The sequence below is a fragment of the Bactrocera dorsalis genome, chromosome 5, assembly GCF_023373825.1.
Source record: "Bactrocera dorsalis isolate Fly_Bdor chromosome 5, ASM2337382v1, whole genome shotgun sequence".
Taxonomy (NCBI): Eukaryota; Metazoa; Arthropoda; class Insecta; order Diptera; family Tephritidae; genus Bactrocera; species Bactrocera dorsalis.
The window spans coordinates 72,985,018-73,003,990 of record NC_064307.1 but is presented as its reverse complement, the minus strand read 5'-3'; the positions used below and the strand labels follow the sequence as shown (position 1 = coordinate 73,003,990).

General features: G+C 36.8%; 1 long non-coding RNA gene across 1 annotated transcript in view; it reads left to right on the top strand.

Moving 5' to 3' along the window:
• The window catches only part of LOC125778606 (uncharacterized), a 196,801-nt gene that overhangs the window by 52,357 nt on the left and 125,471 nt on the right, over nt 1-18,973 (top strand). The gene's annotated exons all lie outside the window — the stretch shown is intronic.

Sequence of the window (18,973 nt, the reverse complement as noted above, 5' to 3'; positions counted from 1 at the left end):
ACTTTGGCTTTGACTTAGGGCGCATATGAGCGCGCTCAGAACCAGTTCGAGTTTGTTGTTTGCTCATCACTATTTGAGCGGCAATCAAAAGTTAAACGGATTGTTGTTTTTATGCGGGTTATGCCGGCCCTAGTAACGATTTCATGTGCTCTTCTGAGCGTAAATATACAAGTTGGTTGTTGTCTGGAGCATCTATGAGACGCGTTTTTCATAGAACTGCATAAGATAACTCTCAGTTTGGTAGATAAACACCAGCTTGCTGGATAAGATAGCTGCTATTTGTAACTGAGGCAACTTCGTTAAGCATTTGTAGTGTTTTTAGATGAAATTGTATATAGCTGGTTTCTAATTTTTACGATTTTCGAGACCACTTCAAGCAAAACCGATGATCTTTCGCTTTCAAAGTCTTCAGATCTTCAAAAGATACGGTTTTGAACAAGTTGTCTTCATTTTGTTCAGCTTTCTGAGAGATCACTGCTTCCACAATTTCTGACTCAGTTAGACCTCTTGAGAGCAAAAATATGAACAGACTAAAGGATATGAGCTTTTGCTTAGGAAACTAACTTATACATATGTTACCTGACTGAGTTTAAGTAGGCATTGGGATCGATCATAGAGAAAATGTTAGATCCATTGAGAGAAAAGAGCTGTTATGAAATAAGGTCTAGGTCTCTACAGTCTAATATCCGAACAGATTTTGATGCAATATTTGATAAATATTAAAAAAAAGAGTGTTTTAGAGCGTTAAGACCAACGTAAAAATGTTTTTGGAGCTACGTAGCTTTGAGGATGCCACCTGAGTCGTTTCATCTACCTAAGATAAATATTACCGCTCTCAAATCGTCTGTTCTTGCAAAATAAAGCAATCCATCTAACGTCCAAGCAAGTCAACTTTAATTACGAATTGATCGCAACGAATCTGCTTAATTGAATAAAATATAGAGCGCTCGCTCATTGCGCACGCAGCCCAAACTCAGCTCCACCATCCATATGCAACAACAAGGTGAGCGCGTTGAGCACACCTTCTAAGCGCAACGGAAATGAGCGATCTTCATACAGCCATGCATTAGAATTACTTACACATTAACAAAGTAACAAACTAAAAGCAAAATCTGAAGAAAACGCCATAAAACATGCCTTAACCAGCAGCGCCAACTGCAATAACAACATATACAACAACAATGATGTGCAGTGCAGCGCAATGCAGTCGACGGTAGAAGGCATTGACACAAGTCCTACCGGTTGGACGAGTTTTTTATGGGTTCAGATGACTGCTTTTTTCGCTCAGCCGCATAGCCAAACGTGTGAGTGTGGTGAGCGGCGCTCAATACTTGGGTTAAAATGATGTGGAGTTCTCATAATTAGAGTAGTGTTGAATAAAAGTAGTTGTAGATACTTGAGGGTAGAGTAAGAAGAATGAGTGTTGTGGCTAGCGCTCAATATTGATGCAGAGTTGATGCGGTGAGGTTTTGGAGTGTAAGTAAGAATGGTGAGCAGTGTAAGCGTCAGAGAATTTGGGTTTGCTTGGTGTTACGACAATTTCAGATATCTGACATTTATCTAGATAATTGAAATTCTTATATGAGTACATTTTTTAATTGAGTGAAAATGTCTTCAGTTAGTATTATTGATATTGAGCCTTTATTAATTTGAGCTATTTATCTTTGAGATAAATGACTAATAAATTATAGATAAACATTAGCGCTCATTTAAGATATTATGCTGCGAGTGACCAACTAACTTTTTATGCTCAAAAATTTCTCAGCTATCTGAAAAACTTTTCAGCTATCTCACTCAATTAAAATGTCAGATCGTCTGAGCACCAAATTAGCGCTCTGATCATTGCGAAATTTTGTAACATCACGGAGCAGTTTTTTCTCCTGCAGACTGTGACTTTATTTTATGTTCTCTGCTGTGATTTATCAATATGTATGAACATCACTGAAGTAAGAATGTATCTACCTCGCAGTATTTCTCGGCACAGCTGTTCTTCGCAAAGAAATACGTTGTAGAATACGCAACACTTTTATTATCTTTCGAAAATGATTTGTTTATGATACATTTTTATGACTTTTTAATATTTCGGCTGTTTGTTGTTGAAGTGCTTGTTGTTCCAAATTTCAGTAATAAACAAATCAAGAGTTTTCTAAGTTGTGTACTTTTCACAACCAAAAATAAATAATCAAAGCAATTTGTTTTTTTTTTTGTTTTTTCGAAAAATTTTCTATTTTTGTTCCTAAAAGCTTCCTGTAAAAAGTAAAATTTTTTTGACTTTCTATTTATTTATCTACCGCCAGTATATTTGATTGATTGCTAATTTGATGCTTTATTGCCATGAAGATTATGTAGCATGGGGCCTTAAAAATTTGAAAATTTTTTAAGTAAATATATGATGTTTTGGATGAAATTTTCCAATCGTGTTAAGTGCGGCATAAATTAATTTTGACTTGTGGCATGCAATGAAAAACTCAACGCTTAAAACAACAAATGAAATTAAGAGCAGTAAAAAATTAGAAAAATATTGTCAACAGTTTTTGTGATACATTTTTCCAATTCAAAATTTAAATAAAAATAATTCAATAAATTTTCGAAATAAAGTTAAAAAAAATTTACAAAAAATTTCCAAATTTACTTTTTCAAAAAAAAAAAAAATATGCATAATATTTTCAGATTAAAATTTTCAAAAAATATTCCAAAAATTTTCATGTTTAATTTTTTCAAAAAATATTTGTGCAATTCACAAGTCTCATAAAGTTGTAAGTTATAACGATTCGAAAACATAGCATTGAAAATTGTAAATGTGTAAACTCATTTTTGTATGAAATCCAACAACAATTTTTTTTAAACAAGTGTAAAAATTTATAATTTTACGATTTTACGATGCTTTACGACAGGTTGTGAGTACCCCAATTGAAAAAGTCTTCAAATTCAAATTTTCAAAAAAATATTCACAAAATTTTCAGAATTAAATTTTCAAAACAATATTGAAAAATTTTTCTATTTCAAATTTTCAAAACAAAAAGGGCTCAAAAAATTCTCAATTACAAATTTTGGCAAAATAAAAATATTATCAAATTCCAATTTTCATACACTTTGGAAAGTGAAAAAAAACTGCATCAGAATCTTTTAGAGCTCTCGTTGAAACAGCACTTATGAAATTTACGTAAAATTTTCGGAAGAACTCGCATACATAACGCGAATAACTCCTCAACACATCAGTTGCTCTGTGGAACCAATACTGCTGTCTTCATTGAGCTCTTCTGTGCGAGTAGCTAACAAAGGCACCAAAATTTACGAAGATAAATATTGAGCGTGAGATACTCTCATCATTTTTATAACAAAAATATAACTCAAATTGAACTCTCTCGCTCTTTTATCTCACTCAATTCCCACTTATTAGTTGAGTCCAAATTTAAGACTGCTGATATTAACAGACCGTTCAGATAAATTAAGTGTTTTCTAAGACAATTTTAAATATCAAATCTACCTTTTTGTGACTTGTTCATATGTTTTTACTTTTTGTTTAATTTAACAAAAAGAAGATACTTATAGGGAAGCTTTGCTCATTTTCCTCGCCTTCAAAGTAATCCCCACCAGTTATAATACACTTATGCCAACGGCTTTTTCCAGTACTCGAAACACTTTTTGGGAAAACCTTCAGCTCCTTCAGCGAATTTTGTTTTATCTTTTCGATCGACTGAAAACAGCATTTACGGAGTGGCAGTTTCAGTTTGGGGAACTAGAATAAATCACATGTAGCCATATCCGGAAGAACACGGTAGTTCACCGATGTTATTCTTTGCGTTTTACGCTTTAAATTCGGGCAAAATCGCGGCTCGATGCGATGGTGCTTTATCCCCGTGTAAAATCTATGAATTGTTCTTCCACAATTCCGTCCGTTTTCGACGACATGTCCAAAGAGACTCTTAAGACTCGATCTGATGTCATTTGAAAGTCATGAGGTGAGCTCAAGGTAGCTGATTGCCAAGAAAGGTCAAATATTAGCTTTCTCTGAAAGTTTATTCGAGGTCATTAATGTGCGTAAGGTATTTCCGCAGACAGTCAACAGACTGAAAACGAACAAAGCACGATCAATGCATACTGGCTGGGTGGCATGCCACAGCAATGGCGGTGGGCCACTTCGCATTGCGTCCATGATGCCGGTAATAGAGAAGCAAGCGATAAGCAAAGCTTGTAGTCTCGTCCTGGTTGATCTCTGGTAAGTGTATGTATGCTTACACAATTGAGGGAATGTCTGACTACTACACACACCGCGTAGATGATGCAACATTTGCTGCCAAACCAACAACTACCAAAAACAACTGCATTTTTCTTAAATCTCACTGCACAGCTAACTCGCTTAAGCAGAGTCTTCTAGTTGGGCGTCATTGTTTGTTGCGCGCATGAAAAATGACATGTCTGGGTCAATGTCATATTCGTGGCATGTACTTTACGAATTGCTTATGGGAGGCACTTAGTGGTCAAATTTGAACAAAAGCAAGTGTGCTCTAGCGTTATGCGAAGCTTTAACTTCAAGTGCCTTAGGTTTCTTGGTTGGAAATACTTTTTTTGATAGTCGCTTAAACATTTTTTCTTAGCATTGACTGCACAGCGTTGTTCTACTTTGCCACAACGTGCATTATAACTTACAGAGTGTACCGTATGGGAGGCAGATCTTCATTTATTATTATTTTCAAGCCATTTGGAGGACTGTATATTCTGATTCATGTTTTTCTATCCTGAATCATGCAATTCGTAATACCAGCTTTGACTAGAGCTTTGATCCTAAAGCCTTGAAAAAATGTGTAGCTATCACTTGAAAATGTTTCAAATCTATTTTATAATTGAAAATACCACTTCTAGTTTAAAGTCCCTCTAATTATATTTCATGGGATCCGGAACCCCTTTCTTTACATTTGGTCTCAATATCCTTTTTTACATTTAGCCGAGTCGACAACCTTTGTTAACATTTGTGGTCACTGACCCTTTTGTTTAATTTTTAGGGGGCAATGACCCTATTGTTTACATTCTATGAGGTCAGTTACCCTTTTGTTTATATTTTGTCAACGTCAATGACCCCCTTGCTTACATTTGGGGTCAATAAACTTTTTGTTTACCTTAGTCAAGCCCACAACCTTTGCTTACATTAAGACGAGTCAACAACCTTTGTTTACATTTGGGGCCACAGACCCTTTTGTTAATATTTCCTGAAGTCGATGACCCTTTTGTTTATATTTTATGCGGTCAATGACACCATTTTTTACATTTGTTGTCGATGAACTTTTAGCTTACATTTAGTCAAGTCCACAACCTTTGTTTACATTTGGGGCCACTGACCCTTTTTATTACATTTAATTACATATTATGGGGTCTATAACCGTTTTGTTTATAGTTTATGAAGTCGATGACCCTTTTGTTTACTGAACTTGAACTTTTTTTTTACATTAAGCCAAGTCAGCCACCTTTTTTTTACATTTGAGGGCACTGACCTTTGGTTGTCTCTTCAAAATAAAATTCACCTAATTTTCGAACACCAAAAAAAGGAGATCGCTGTCTGTTCTCTAGTACTTATATATATCACCGCATATAATCAGTATCAAGGATTCGGTATCCTCAATATGTTGTCTATATAGCTTGTTAGCAAAAGCTGTCGAAAGTTGAAGAGAGATGTCATGTTCTCAACTAAACATGATTTTTCTTCAATTTGACAACCGAAATTAAAGCTGTTTTAAGTTCCCACTAGAGTTTTTAAGCTTGGTTATTTAATAAGTTAATATATAAGTATTCATAGGTCAGGTCATATGCTGCTCACTTGGCAGTTGTGCTGATATAATCATATTTAGTTGGAAGATCTTTGACACCAGTCGCAAGTTTGATCTCTCCAAAAGATCTGGAGATTGTCTTTGCTTACAGGATGTGCCTGCGAAATTCTACGCAATCTATTTCACACCGCACCCAATCACTCCACACAAAGTATGTAAAAAAAACTGGCAGAAATTGCGAGTCCATTCAACATAAAAATGGATTACTAATTACGGCTGTCTTGCAAAATCTCACATTACTAAGTATACAATTTCGATGAACTCGTTTGTTACCCAATAAGCCCCGCAATGATAAGCTGCACGCATACAAAGTGCATATGCGCACAGACAACAATGCGTTTCTTTCATTTTTAGTGTGTGTGTGTGTGTGTGAGTCACGTTGGTTGCGCACGAAATGCAGGTACCCGTACCATAAGAGACGCACATTCGATGACAGGTGCTGTTTAAGTAGAAAATTTCGCCAACGATTGCAACGCATACATAGATTTACATTACAATAACAACAAAGGAGGCTTACTACAACATGTGTTGCAGCAATTGGAGGCAATTGTAAGCAGAGCAAAGGCGCATACAATTTGATAAGAATGCGAATGCAGAAAAGAATTGTAGCAGTAATAAGAAAGGTGTATGCAAAGACAAATAAAAACGCACACATTCTCACATACATATACCTATGCATACATATCTGTACAAAGTTGCGTTGTGTTTGCCAGCAGCGAAGGCAGTGCCTATAAATATTGAGCAAATGTCGAGATTTCTTTTATTTTTTTTTTTTGAGATTTTTGCAAAGCAAAAGGCAGGTAGTTAACTGTTATGTTAGAAAATGTTTGTTTGTATAAGTGTGTGCCTCGCTTGCAAACTACATTCATATGAAATTGGCCTTTGTAGTGCATTGGCAACAATTACTTGCTTAAATAGCATTTACTTGCCGCACTTTTTCAACTCTCGTCTGTGCATTGTTGATGTTGCCACTCAATTTCGGGCCGGCAGCAGCGTTGTGCGTGTGATTGCCTGAATTTTTCTGCCTTACTGCTTTGCTTTCTTCAACAATTCTTCAATTTCTAATCTTATCCCACGAGTAATCCATCAAAAAAACGTAACAGTAGTAGCAGCTAGGGCTACATGCTAGCCATAGCCATCTTTTCTTTTTCAATTACGACACACACAGTTTTTGTTTGGCATTGTTGCAACATGCTGTATTTGTTTGTGTCGTTTTCTTTTTATTACAAAATATCTTTTTGATTTCCTTCCAATTTTTTTCGATTTCAGCACAACAACAAGCATTTTCTATGCAACAGGAAGTAGCTTTATTGTTGCATTCATTCGTTGTTTGCCGCTCTAAGTAGCGCAGCCCACATGTCAAATCTACTCGTGTTGCATAATGCAAAACAATGCAAATGGGAATGCAATGGCAATTAGAAAAATTAAAAAAAATATAAAAAATTATTTAAAAAAGAATATGAAAAAAAGTATTTAAAAAGAATTAGAGAATTACAAAAAAAAACAGGAAAAATCTGTAATACCCTTCACAAATAACGAAGTTTTCATAAAAGAACTTAATTCCGATGGTTCAGCTTGTATGGCAGCTATATGCTATAGTTGTCCGATCTGAAAAATTTCTTCAGAGATTGCATAACTTCCTTAGGTAATAATTTATTCTCAATTTCGTAAGGATAGCTCGTCTAATAAAAGAGTTTTCCATACAAACACTTGTTTCCGATCTTCCATTTTGTATGGCAGCTATATGCTACAGTGATCTGATCTAAACAATTTCTTCGAAGAGGACATGTTTTCCTTTAGAAATAATCCACACAAAATTTTAGTCAGATATCTCGTAAAATGAAAAAGTTTTCCATACAAGCACTTTATTCCGATCTTTCAGTTTGTATGACAGCTATATGCTGTAGTAGTCCGATATCGACGGTTCCGACAAATGAGTAGCTTCTTGGTGAGAAAAGAATATAGTAAAAATTTCAGCTCGATAGCTTAAATACTCAAGGACTAGCTCGCGTTTATACAGACCGATCGACGGACATGACTATGTAAGTCGACTCAGCTCATCATGCTAATCAGTAAATATACATATATTTTTTAAGGTCTCCGACGTTTCCATCTATGTTCTAAGAGCATCGTGACAAACTAAATATACACTGTGCAAGGTATAAAAATTAAAAAAAGAAATAAAAACACCACAACAACAGCAAATCTATAGCATTTACTACAATCAAGCAGACTTCTACTGCAATTTTAGCTGGGAAATTCGATTAGAATAGCTAAATGCTGCCGCACAAATTGCTACTGCTATTCTCCCCGCACATACAATACACAACATTCTGTTGTTATTGTAGATTTTTTGTATTTCTTTGTGCTCTTGAATGGATAAGATACAATTTCATTCAACTTAGCTTAGGCTTAGCAGTAGCTGAGCGGTGGTAAGAGGATCTTTGCATGCGCTATCAGCGCCAATCTCAAATCCAAGTGGGCATGGCTCGAGCATGTGCGCTACGCCCACACTTCCGTATTGCAACGAGCGGTATGCGGCGGCCCCGAAATCGTAAGGCGTATGTGAAAGAGTAACGAAATTGTTGCTTTTGCTCCATTGTTTGTTATCTTCTATGCCAATTTCTATAGCAAGGCAGTTTCCTTGTAATCTTTGCAGGTTTAGTGCAAGTTATAATTAATTTTTAATGCATAGCGGATCTTTCTTAGTTCACCCTTCATATACTTTCTGAAAGAGTGTAAGGCTTAATTGCTTGCAACTGAATAAAGAATTCAAAAAAAGGTCTTGTATTTGCTAAAGAAATTATAAAGAAAGCAGAAAAGCTAAAAAATAAAAAAAACAGAGATTTTCAGAAAATTTCAAAGCAGCGTATTCCGAAAAAAGGTAAATAAAAATTTCAAAGCGACGAAAGAAAATTCTGCAAATAAGCGTTTAAGTGCTCAAATTTCATAATTCGCCCTTGATGTTGACTTTTCTGTGTGATTATGCATGCGAATCAGCAAAACTTGAATGCCGTACGTAAACAAGAATACTAACATACAACATGTGACTAAGTGTGTGTTTCTACATACATGTAATACAATTATGAATCTGCCCTGTAGGAATTATATAGGATTTTTTACGAACTTAGCTGATACACAAACCATTTGCTCTTTTGAAATTAAGTATAATTGAACCAATTTTAATGCTATGCTTATTCTCTTTCCAACTGAAGCGTAGCATAACTTATAAAAATATAAAGGAAGCATTCAGCTGTCTGAATAGGAATTCTTACAATAACATACTTATATCGAGGGTTTGCGACTTGGCTAGACCAATCGCAACATCGCCAGTACATTACAGTTCCAGGGCCTCCAAAAACCTAGATGCTTCGTCAGACTGTCACTCTACCTACCAACCTACCTTCTTATATACTATATTTCCAGTTTATGCGATATCTGAAATACTTTTCATATTTAGAAAGGTTTTCATTATATGATAGGCTTTGCCTCCACTTTCCTACTGGGCAGCTTCGTTTAATTGTGGATTATATGCGCTTCTTCAAATATGAAATTCTTTTGTAGCTTTCTTTGTGAATTTTTCTATGACATTTAGTACGGCATTATTGTTGTTTGTTTTTGTAATTCTTCTTACATTTTATACCCACATCATTTCTCATACATAATCAACATCTAAAAGTGCATAAGTACAATTACGCGAGTAATATGCAATTTACTTTTGCTTTGCCTTGTTTTATTGTCTTCTAAGGTGACTCATGTTGCATGCCAAATAACTGCAACAATGCAACACTACAATTACAAACCGTTCAACTTAGCAATCCGACAAGTTTGTCAGCGCAGTTAGTCATTTGGTGGGTTACACATTTGGGCGAGTGACTGACTGACTGACTGTTGAATGTCTTGCAGCCGAACAGCTGGCTCATCAAGCGTGTGCGCTTACGTCAGTGGCAATCGCAACCTATAGTACATATAAATATGTATATATTTATATATGTACATGTGGGCATGTATGCATCTCATATTGGCACACAACACATATGACAATGACCGCCCGTTGTCATCGTCAAGTTGTTGCAATTTAATGGAAATTAACAAGTGTTTTTCTTTACGTTATTCTTCGTTTTCTGGTCATGACATTTTGTAAGGTTTGACGCTTTCGTTGTTGTTCTACGAAGTAATTGCACTTTTGATAATGCACTGAACAAAAAATATAGGCGAATTTGAACTGTATAAGTGCCTAATTAAGCTCATAAATATAAGAGACGATGAAGTAGTAAAAAAAAACTTGTTATACTGGGCATATGAAGGGCCTTGAAGCTTTTTTCAAGTTTTAGAGTATTTAAGCGTCTATTTTATCGACTTCAACGAATGTAGTATGTTTCAATGGCGCTGAGTCGATGCTTTGAGGGTTCAGTTTGTATGGTAACTATATGCTATTATAGTCCGATCTGATTTTTTTTTGAGATTGTAACGGTATCTCTTATAATAAATCATGCCGAATTTCGTGAAGATATCTTCTAAAATATAAAAGTTTTCCTTACAAAGACTTAATTTTGTGCGCTCAATTTGTATGGGAGCTAACGGGTGATTTTTTTGAGGTTAGGATTTTCATGCATTAGTATTTGACAGATCACGTGGGATTTCAGACATGGTGTCAAAGAGAAAGATGCTCAGTATGCTTTGACATTTCATCATGAATAGACTTACTAACGAGTAACGCTTGCAAATCATTGAATTTTATTACCAAAATCAGTGTTCGGTTCGAAATGTGTTTCGCGCGCGTGTTTTGTTCAGCGATGAGGCTCATTTCTGGTTGAATGGCTACGTAAATAAGCAAAATTGCCGCATTTGGGGTGAAGAGCAACCAGAAGCCGTTCAAGAACTGCCCATGCATCCCGAAAAATGCACTGTTTGGTGTGGTTTGTACGCTGGTGGAATCATTGGACCGTATTTTTTCAAAGATGCTGTTGGACGCAACGTTACGGTGAATGGCGATCGCTATCGTTCGATGCTAACAAACTTTTTGTTGCCAAAAATGGAAGAACTGAACTTGGTTGACATGTGGTTTCAACAAGATGGCGCTACATGCCACACAGCTCGCGATTCTATGGCCATTTTGAGGGAAAACTTCGGACAACAATTCATCTCAAGAAATGGACCCGTAAGTTGGCCACCAAGATCATGCGATTTAACGCCTTTAGACTATTTTTTGTGGGGCTACGTCAAGTCTAAAGTCTACAGAAATAAGCCAGCAACTATTCCAGCTTTGGAAGACAACATTTCCGAAGAAATTCGGGCTATTCCGGCCGAAATGCTCGAAAAAGTTGCCCAAAATTGGACTTTCCGAATGGACCACCTAAGACGCAGCCGCGGTCAACATTTAAATGAAATTATCTTCAAAAAGTAAATGTCATGAACCAATCTAACGTTTCAAATAAAGAACCGATGAGATTTTGCAAATTTTATGCGTTTTTTTTTTTTAAAAAAGTTATCAAGCTCTTAAAAAATCACCCTTTATATGCTATAGTAGTTCCATCTGTATAATTTCTTCGGAGATCGTACCGTTGCCTTGAGCAATTAGCCATGCAAAATTTTGTGAAGATATCTTCTAAAATAAAAAAGTTTCCCATACAAGACTTTAATTCCAATCGGTCAGTTTGTATGGCAGCTATGTGCTATATTCATCCGATATAAGCAATTTCTGTGGATATTGCGCATTTGTCTTAAACAATAACTCGTGCCAAATATCTTAACGATGTCTCTTCAAATGAAAAATTTTTCCATACAAGCACTTATTCCTCTCGCCTTGTATGGCAGTATGGCACTTCCTTTCCCACAGTGCACCCGTAATTTTTCATTCCCCACAATTAAGCGTTTGCAATAAGCAACATGAGTTTATTTCCCTTTGTTTACCGTAATGCAATGAGTTCTATGAAAGCTCAGAAAAAACAACAACAAAAACAATTAAAACCAAACTAAACTAATGATTGTCGCTGATCGCTTTGTGATTACGAGGAAAAAGTTGTCGCAAAAATTGCAGAAAACTGTAAAATAAGTCAAGCGATAAAGCCAGAATTGAACATAAGTATATCTGTATGTGTAGGTAAGTTTGTGCAGCGACATTGCATGTCACAGATTTGACAAGCAATCAATTAAAGCTAATTCGCGCTGAGCGCAATGACAAATTATTGCAAAATTGAAAAAAAATGGAAAGGTAACTGAGAAGAGTTTAGCGCACTAAGTGGTACTGTTAGCTGTAAATGATAATGCGAGAATGCCAGAGAGTTCAATTTCACTTCAAGCGAAATTTTTGTTATACAAATTAAAGGAGGAAACTCACTTCAAATGAAATGTTTTCAATAAAATTGGAGGAGAAAAACAAATTAGAAGGAAATGTCGGAGTCTCTATAAAGTAGGCATAGAAATGATTAGCTTAGTACCGTAGTTTTTGAGTTATACAACTGAAATTTTGCACATGTGCTTTTCTTGCCAAGAAACTGCTTATTTGGCGGAACGGCCGATATCGGACCACTATCATGTATAGCTGTCATACAAACGAACCGGATCAAACCAAGTTCTTATATGTATAGATAACTTTTCCATTTGAAGAGATATCTTCAAGAAATTTTGATACGAGCTATTGTTTAGGGCATTAATGCAATTTCCGAAGAAACTATTCACATCAGATCACTATAAAACATAGCTGCCATACAAGCTGACCCCTCAAAATCAAGTGCTTGTATGGAAAACTTTTTCATTTGACGAGATATTATCACAAAATTTGGTGTGAGTTATTGCTCAAGACAATTCTACAATCTCCGAATAAATTATTGAAATCAAACTATTCTAACATATAGCTGCCATATAAACTCACCTACCAAGCTCAAGTCCTGGTATGAAAAACTCGTTTATTTGAAAAGATATCTTCACAAAATTTGGCACAAATTAATACCCAAAGAACTACTATAATCTCCAAAAAAAATTCACAGATCGGACTACTATAGCATATAGCTGCCATACAAGCTGACCCCTCAAAATCAAGTGCTTGTAAGAAATCTTTTGTCTTTGTAATCGTATTGTAGCTTCGTTGCAACCGAATTAAACTTTTTTCTGCTTTTTCTTTGAAATTTATAGTTTTGTAGCTTGATCTTGCTTTTCTGCAACAGCGGGGTGCAATGACTCATAGCTCTTTTATGCACCCTAATGCAGTAAATATGTGGGGGATCCCTTCAATTATCCATTGCATTTCTAAATTTCGTTCTACTTGCGTATATTCAGACACAAATTTTGTTTGAAATAATTTTAAAACCGTCTTGACACGAAATCGCTCTAATTCGGTCGCTTATCGCACTCTTTAATTAGATGATTTAAGTGCAGTTTGCCGTTAGCACACAGCACGCTTGTGTGAAGCTAAGACTCTTGCTATGTATGTATGTGTGCGTATTTATTAGCATTATCTAAATATTGCCTCAATTTATTGTGTGTAATAAAAAAAAAGTTTCAATTTTCACTTATCGTCACAACACGGCGTTGCAAGCGCAGGCATAGAGAGTGGAGACATACATATATACATACAAGTATAGGCAGACACCCCCCACATGCATGCAGTTCGTACTCGTCTCTCTGCACGCTAGAAAGTTGTGTTCTTGTAAATGTGGCAAGGCATAAATATTTAGAGTAATTGAAAACAACAACAAAATGCACTGGAAAAGCCATCAGCTAGCTAGGGAAAACGGTATCTAAAGCGTTATTGTTGTTGTTTTTTCATTATTTAAGCTTAAAATCGATATCTATTGCTATATCGTATGTTTTTGTTGTTTCACTGCATTTCATAGCTATTGCTTCAATTAGTTGCTGATAAATCCAATTAATCCCTTGTTTAAACAAATTGTATTTGTAGTTGCCGCAACTGTGCTGTCTTAAGCTGTGTTTCTACAAATAAATAAATATGTAATTTGAGACGGGAAAAAATAATATCGAAATTTATTTACTATGAGTTCGGGAGGAATCAATACATTTACCTACATACATATACATATGCCCGCACAGTCAGAGTTGTGAAATTCTCTTTGTATGGCAGCCATATGCTATAGTGACACGATCTCAGTAATTCCTTCAGAGAATGCACCGTTCCCTTGGGTTATAGTTCATGCCAAATTTGGTGAAGATATCTCTTCAAATAAAAAAGTTTTACATACAAGCACTTCTTTCCGATCGTTCCGTTTGTATGGCAGCTATATGCTATAGGGGTCCGATATCTACTGTTCCGACAAATAAGCAGCTTCGTGGTGAGAAAAGAACGTATGCCCAAATTCAGATCGCTATCTATATACCTACCTCGTATGAGGACTAATATTACACCTATAAGCGTCATAAGGCAAGTCTAAAGTATACTTTTGGCTAAATCAAGCATCGAGAGCCTTTGAAAACGCTTTTATTCCCAGTATATATTTGTGTAGCTCGCGTATCGAGAGTCTCTGAGATCACTTTCATTTCAAGTCTATGTTTGGGTAGCTTAAGTATCGAGAGCCTCTGAGGACACCTTCATTCCAATCCTATTTTTTGGGTAGCTCAAGTATCGAAAGCTTCTGAGAACGCGTTCGTTTCAAGTCTATTTATGGGTAGCTCAAGTATGGAGAGTCGCTGAAAACGCTTTCATCTCAAGTCTATGTCCGAATTGGTCAAGCATCGAGAGCCTCTGGGAACACTTTCATTTCAAGTCTGCGTTTGGGTAACTCAAGTATCGAGAGCCTATGGGAACGCTCTCATTTTCAGCTGAGAGTACTTGTACAACATGCATTATGTCTAGTTGTTAATAAGCGAACATTAACCTCACTTCCTGACACTGATTGTGTCTGCCACTGTTTCCACTGTTCCGCTGTCTCTGAAGCCACTGCTACCTCAGCTAGCGACGCGAGACTCACTGTCTTGCTGTTAGTCCACAATTTTTACCAGCAGAGTTCAAGTTTACAATAAGAGCCTGACAACACATGCAGCAAAATCACTGCATTCTGCATTTATTTCGGTTTTACAATGCATCATTATGCATATGCCATGCCGCATAACGGTAATATTTCAACTTTGCTTCAATGCGAGCAATGAAAAATGAGAAATGAGCATTTCGGTGAAGGCCCGGAATTCGGCGTTGTCATTGTGTCTGCCGAGGCACGCACAAGGTCTGCCAGAAATCAGAGCACTCACACACACGCATGTATATACGGTACAAGCGAGTTAGTGCAGAACGGCATCTTCTTCCTGCCACAAGGCAAGCAGAGCGCGGCGAGGTTGAGCCAGCAGCTGTGCTTGTTTGAGGAAATAGCCGAAATGCAGTGATGCACTGCGAATGTGAGCGACAACGACAGCGGCCAAGGGAATCACATGCCACACATGCATATATGAAAACCTTAATGATGCGCCGAACTGTAGCGGATGGGTGGTGGGGAGCCGCGGCGTTGGTATGCAGGCGGCGCGGCTCAAGTGTTGCGCAGATCCTTTGTCGTTTAATGGTTGAGCGCGCGGCGCGGAAATATTAGACGCATTCATATACATTTATGTATATATTACACACACACCCACACCCACATACATGCACACACGCGTTGCAAGAAAATCAAATTTACTTTCGTTTGTCTTTTAATGACTCTGTATGCCCCAAAAATAATTGTTTGTTGTATTGGCATGCCAGTCGTGCATGGCGGCAGCGTCAACAAATACAACAAAAACATATACACTTGATAAGTAGCATGTTGCAAGTAACCAATATGATCTGCTTACATATGTTTCTCAGTACTTTGTTGCACAAGTGACGTGGCAACATTGAAGTGCTGCTTGTGCAACAATATAAAAACATTAGTGCAGCACAATTGATTGAAGTGTATGAAAAACAAAAAAAAAGGAAAAAAAAAACTAAAAACACAACAACAACTTTGAGAGAAAATGATTAATTGCAATTTTGTTTGGGGCATGTGTTTTTCTTAAATGTAGCATCAACTACTCCACTAACTAACAGCGCCAGGCAGTTGTTGTAATTATCGTTGTACTTGTTGTTGTAATTGTTGCACCGTTTTGCTGTTTTGATTAATTGAGTTTCGCGCCGATTGAAAAACGATTTTTTCGACAGCAACTTTTTCTACTAAACGTCAACTCTTCGGCTCACACACACATACACACACATTACCCACACGTGTGTGTCGGTGTCCGCTTGCGCTTGCGATTTCAGTGTCTTAAGCTGGTTGCTGATAAATCTCGACGCATTACTCGCGTAATGGGGTGCCAATTTCAACTCGTTTGACGGCAAATTTCTGGTAATTTATTATAAACTCAAGCAGCCATGTGAAATGTGTGTTGGTTTTTCGATTCTTTTTCAATTTTTCTCCTATTTTTTACTTAAACCTTCTCCATACGCTCATTCTGCAACGCAATTGAATCGAATTGGTGAGCAAACGCAGGCAAGTACTGGTCTATTAAGCGTGGTTTCCTGGCTGCGAGTTGTGCCGCAGTAATGAATTGAAGTTGTAATTGAGTTAATTAAATCGATTTTGACTGATTAAGCGTATGAAAGTAAGTTAGTTTTAATGAATCTTGTTAGTTTATGAAAAATGTGAAAAATTTCTTGCAACTAGTTTTAATGGCTTTCCCGATTGGGAACGATATAACGATAGTGCTTAACATAAAAAGCAAATGAATTAAGGTTTAGCACTATGCGGTGGGGTAACATGGATGGTAAATAGCAATTTACTCGATCTTTAGTGCTAATTTCAAACACCATTAAGAAGCAATTGAATTTCTTGTAAAAATAACTATGACCTGAACCTTGCGGTTTACAGAAATTCTTGAAAATCATTAGTATGCATACAAATTATAGCGCAAACTCGAGTTTATGGCACAAAATACTGTTTGTAAATCTAAAACTTTACTTTGAATCCCAACTAGTAGGTGTTTAAAGATGCCTATTCTTCGGTATACGCCGTCTTTTTCCGAAAGAGTCTTCTCGTTCATGCTACCTTTGCCGTTCGACAGTTTGTTGGGATCCGTCCTGTTCCTAACATCAGTATCTTCTAGCAGCGTCCTTCTGGACCATACATGGCTGCTAAACGGATACTCGATAAACGAGGAATGCATAGCCCTATTGTGCCCTTAAAGGATACTTGCTCAGTCTGTCTGAGCTTCAGAATTTTGATTGCCAAGCGTCGGTCCGACTTCAGCTTCCTAGCCCGTGTGTTATCACATGAATCTAGCATAAGATCCTCTTCGGAAATTGGATTGCCAGGCATCGGCATTGCTGATCTCGTCAAAAAAAGTGACGTTAGTCGCCCAAACTCAATTTTACATGCCACTCACGTACTTCGCACCACTTTAATGATTCTATTGAAGGACCTAACAACGATAATCTATAACAAATCGAAATGTATATGCCAACAACAAACAAAATTATTGGCTTATCAACACGATCACACCTCTAAATTACAATTACAAAGTACCAGAGGCGAAAGTAATTCCAACACACTTTTCAAAGATCACTGATATGAGCGAGCCAAATGTCCTTTTTGTAGCGCAATATCCTTAAGCCGTTTATATCTGACCCAGCCAACAACATGCGTGTAAAGATAGCTGACCCTCGTTGTTGGCCATAAACACTTGAGTCGTTAGGGTCTCAAAATTCTTAGTAATTAAGGCGAAAAATATTTAACATTTTCGTATATTTACTTTTACTGCAACAGTTAACCTGCTTTGGAGAGCCATAATTCATGGCGAAACAAAAAAAAAACAGAAAACAACAAAAAAAATGTATATCAAATAAAAGAATCAGTGCTACACTTGTTCGATACGGCACTTTGTTGCAATGTTGTTTTTATTGCGACCTTTTGTTGTTTTTGTTTTATGTTGCTACTTTTTGTTGTTTTGTCTTATGAGTTTTTTGTTGTTGCTGTTTTTTTCCTTTCATCATTTTCTTGTTGTTGTTTTTTTTTTTCCTCTCTTCATTTGTTTGTTGCTGCTCTCAAGCAAATTCCATTTGCTCGCATTCGTTGCAGTTGACCACTAGGCCAAGCCGTTTAATTTACGACTATCTTGCAACACTCACCCCTCACCTCCGCACCCTTACTTTCTCCACACTTTTACCCTGTCCGAGCGCAGAATGGACGATTGAATTATGTCTTCTGCTCCAACTATTGAAGACTTGTTGTTTTGTCTATCGCACTCTCCGCCGCTGCACCACTTCGCAGCATCAGCGCTGCACTTCTACCTGTGCGCATGCGTACCAGTTATTTTGATTTTAAATTGGATTTTAAAGATACACATAAACGTCGTAGATCGATGTAATAAAACTGGAAGATTTCCCTTTATTAAAACCACTTCAAATCGAACGGGCAAATAAATAAAATCAAAAAAACAAAAAAAGAAACAAAAAAACAACAATAGAGAAAGGTAAAAGTGCCGGGGTCGGGCGGCCGCGCAGAGTTAGAACAACAAAGATTGTGGCGAGAACAAAAACAAAGTATACAGAATTGATACACTCAACAGCTCCAAACAAGCGATCATCTACATAAAGCGTACGATGATAAACAATAACAATGACTCAAATAAATTAGAAGCGACTTGAGCGCAACAATGCAGCAGAAAGAGTTTGGGAAGAAGAAAAAAATATCTATTTTTGGAGAAATACATTTAAATGAAGGCAGTTGTAGCAAAGAGAAGGGCAACCAGCATTGCATTGTTGTTGCGCTGCAAGTGAGTTTCACTTCGGTGCGCTTGTAACTATGTTGCAACACATTTCATCACGTACACGACAGACTTTTCGGACCGAATCATGCATTTCACGTGAATTTTGTAAAGAAAACAAATACTAAATACAAGCGTATAGATATTTTAGAATGAGTTGTAGAACTTGTGATGCTGGAGCAGAGTATTTGGGGCACAGTGGTGTCGTCGTGAAGAAAAAATTGCTGTAATTGAGTAGGTTCCTGTGGATAAAATTTCCAAAAATAGAAGAAAAAGTGTGAGTAGTAGAAAGACACTGATTCCTGGAACTGAGACACCTATCTGGTTCGTCAGTGCATTTGTAGGGGGCGCGTTTCGAAGATTGGGTGGAAGTTGACGCGGAATGGCCGAGGTATTCAGATATTAGGGACCTCGAAAGTAACTGAGAGAGG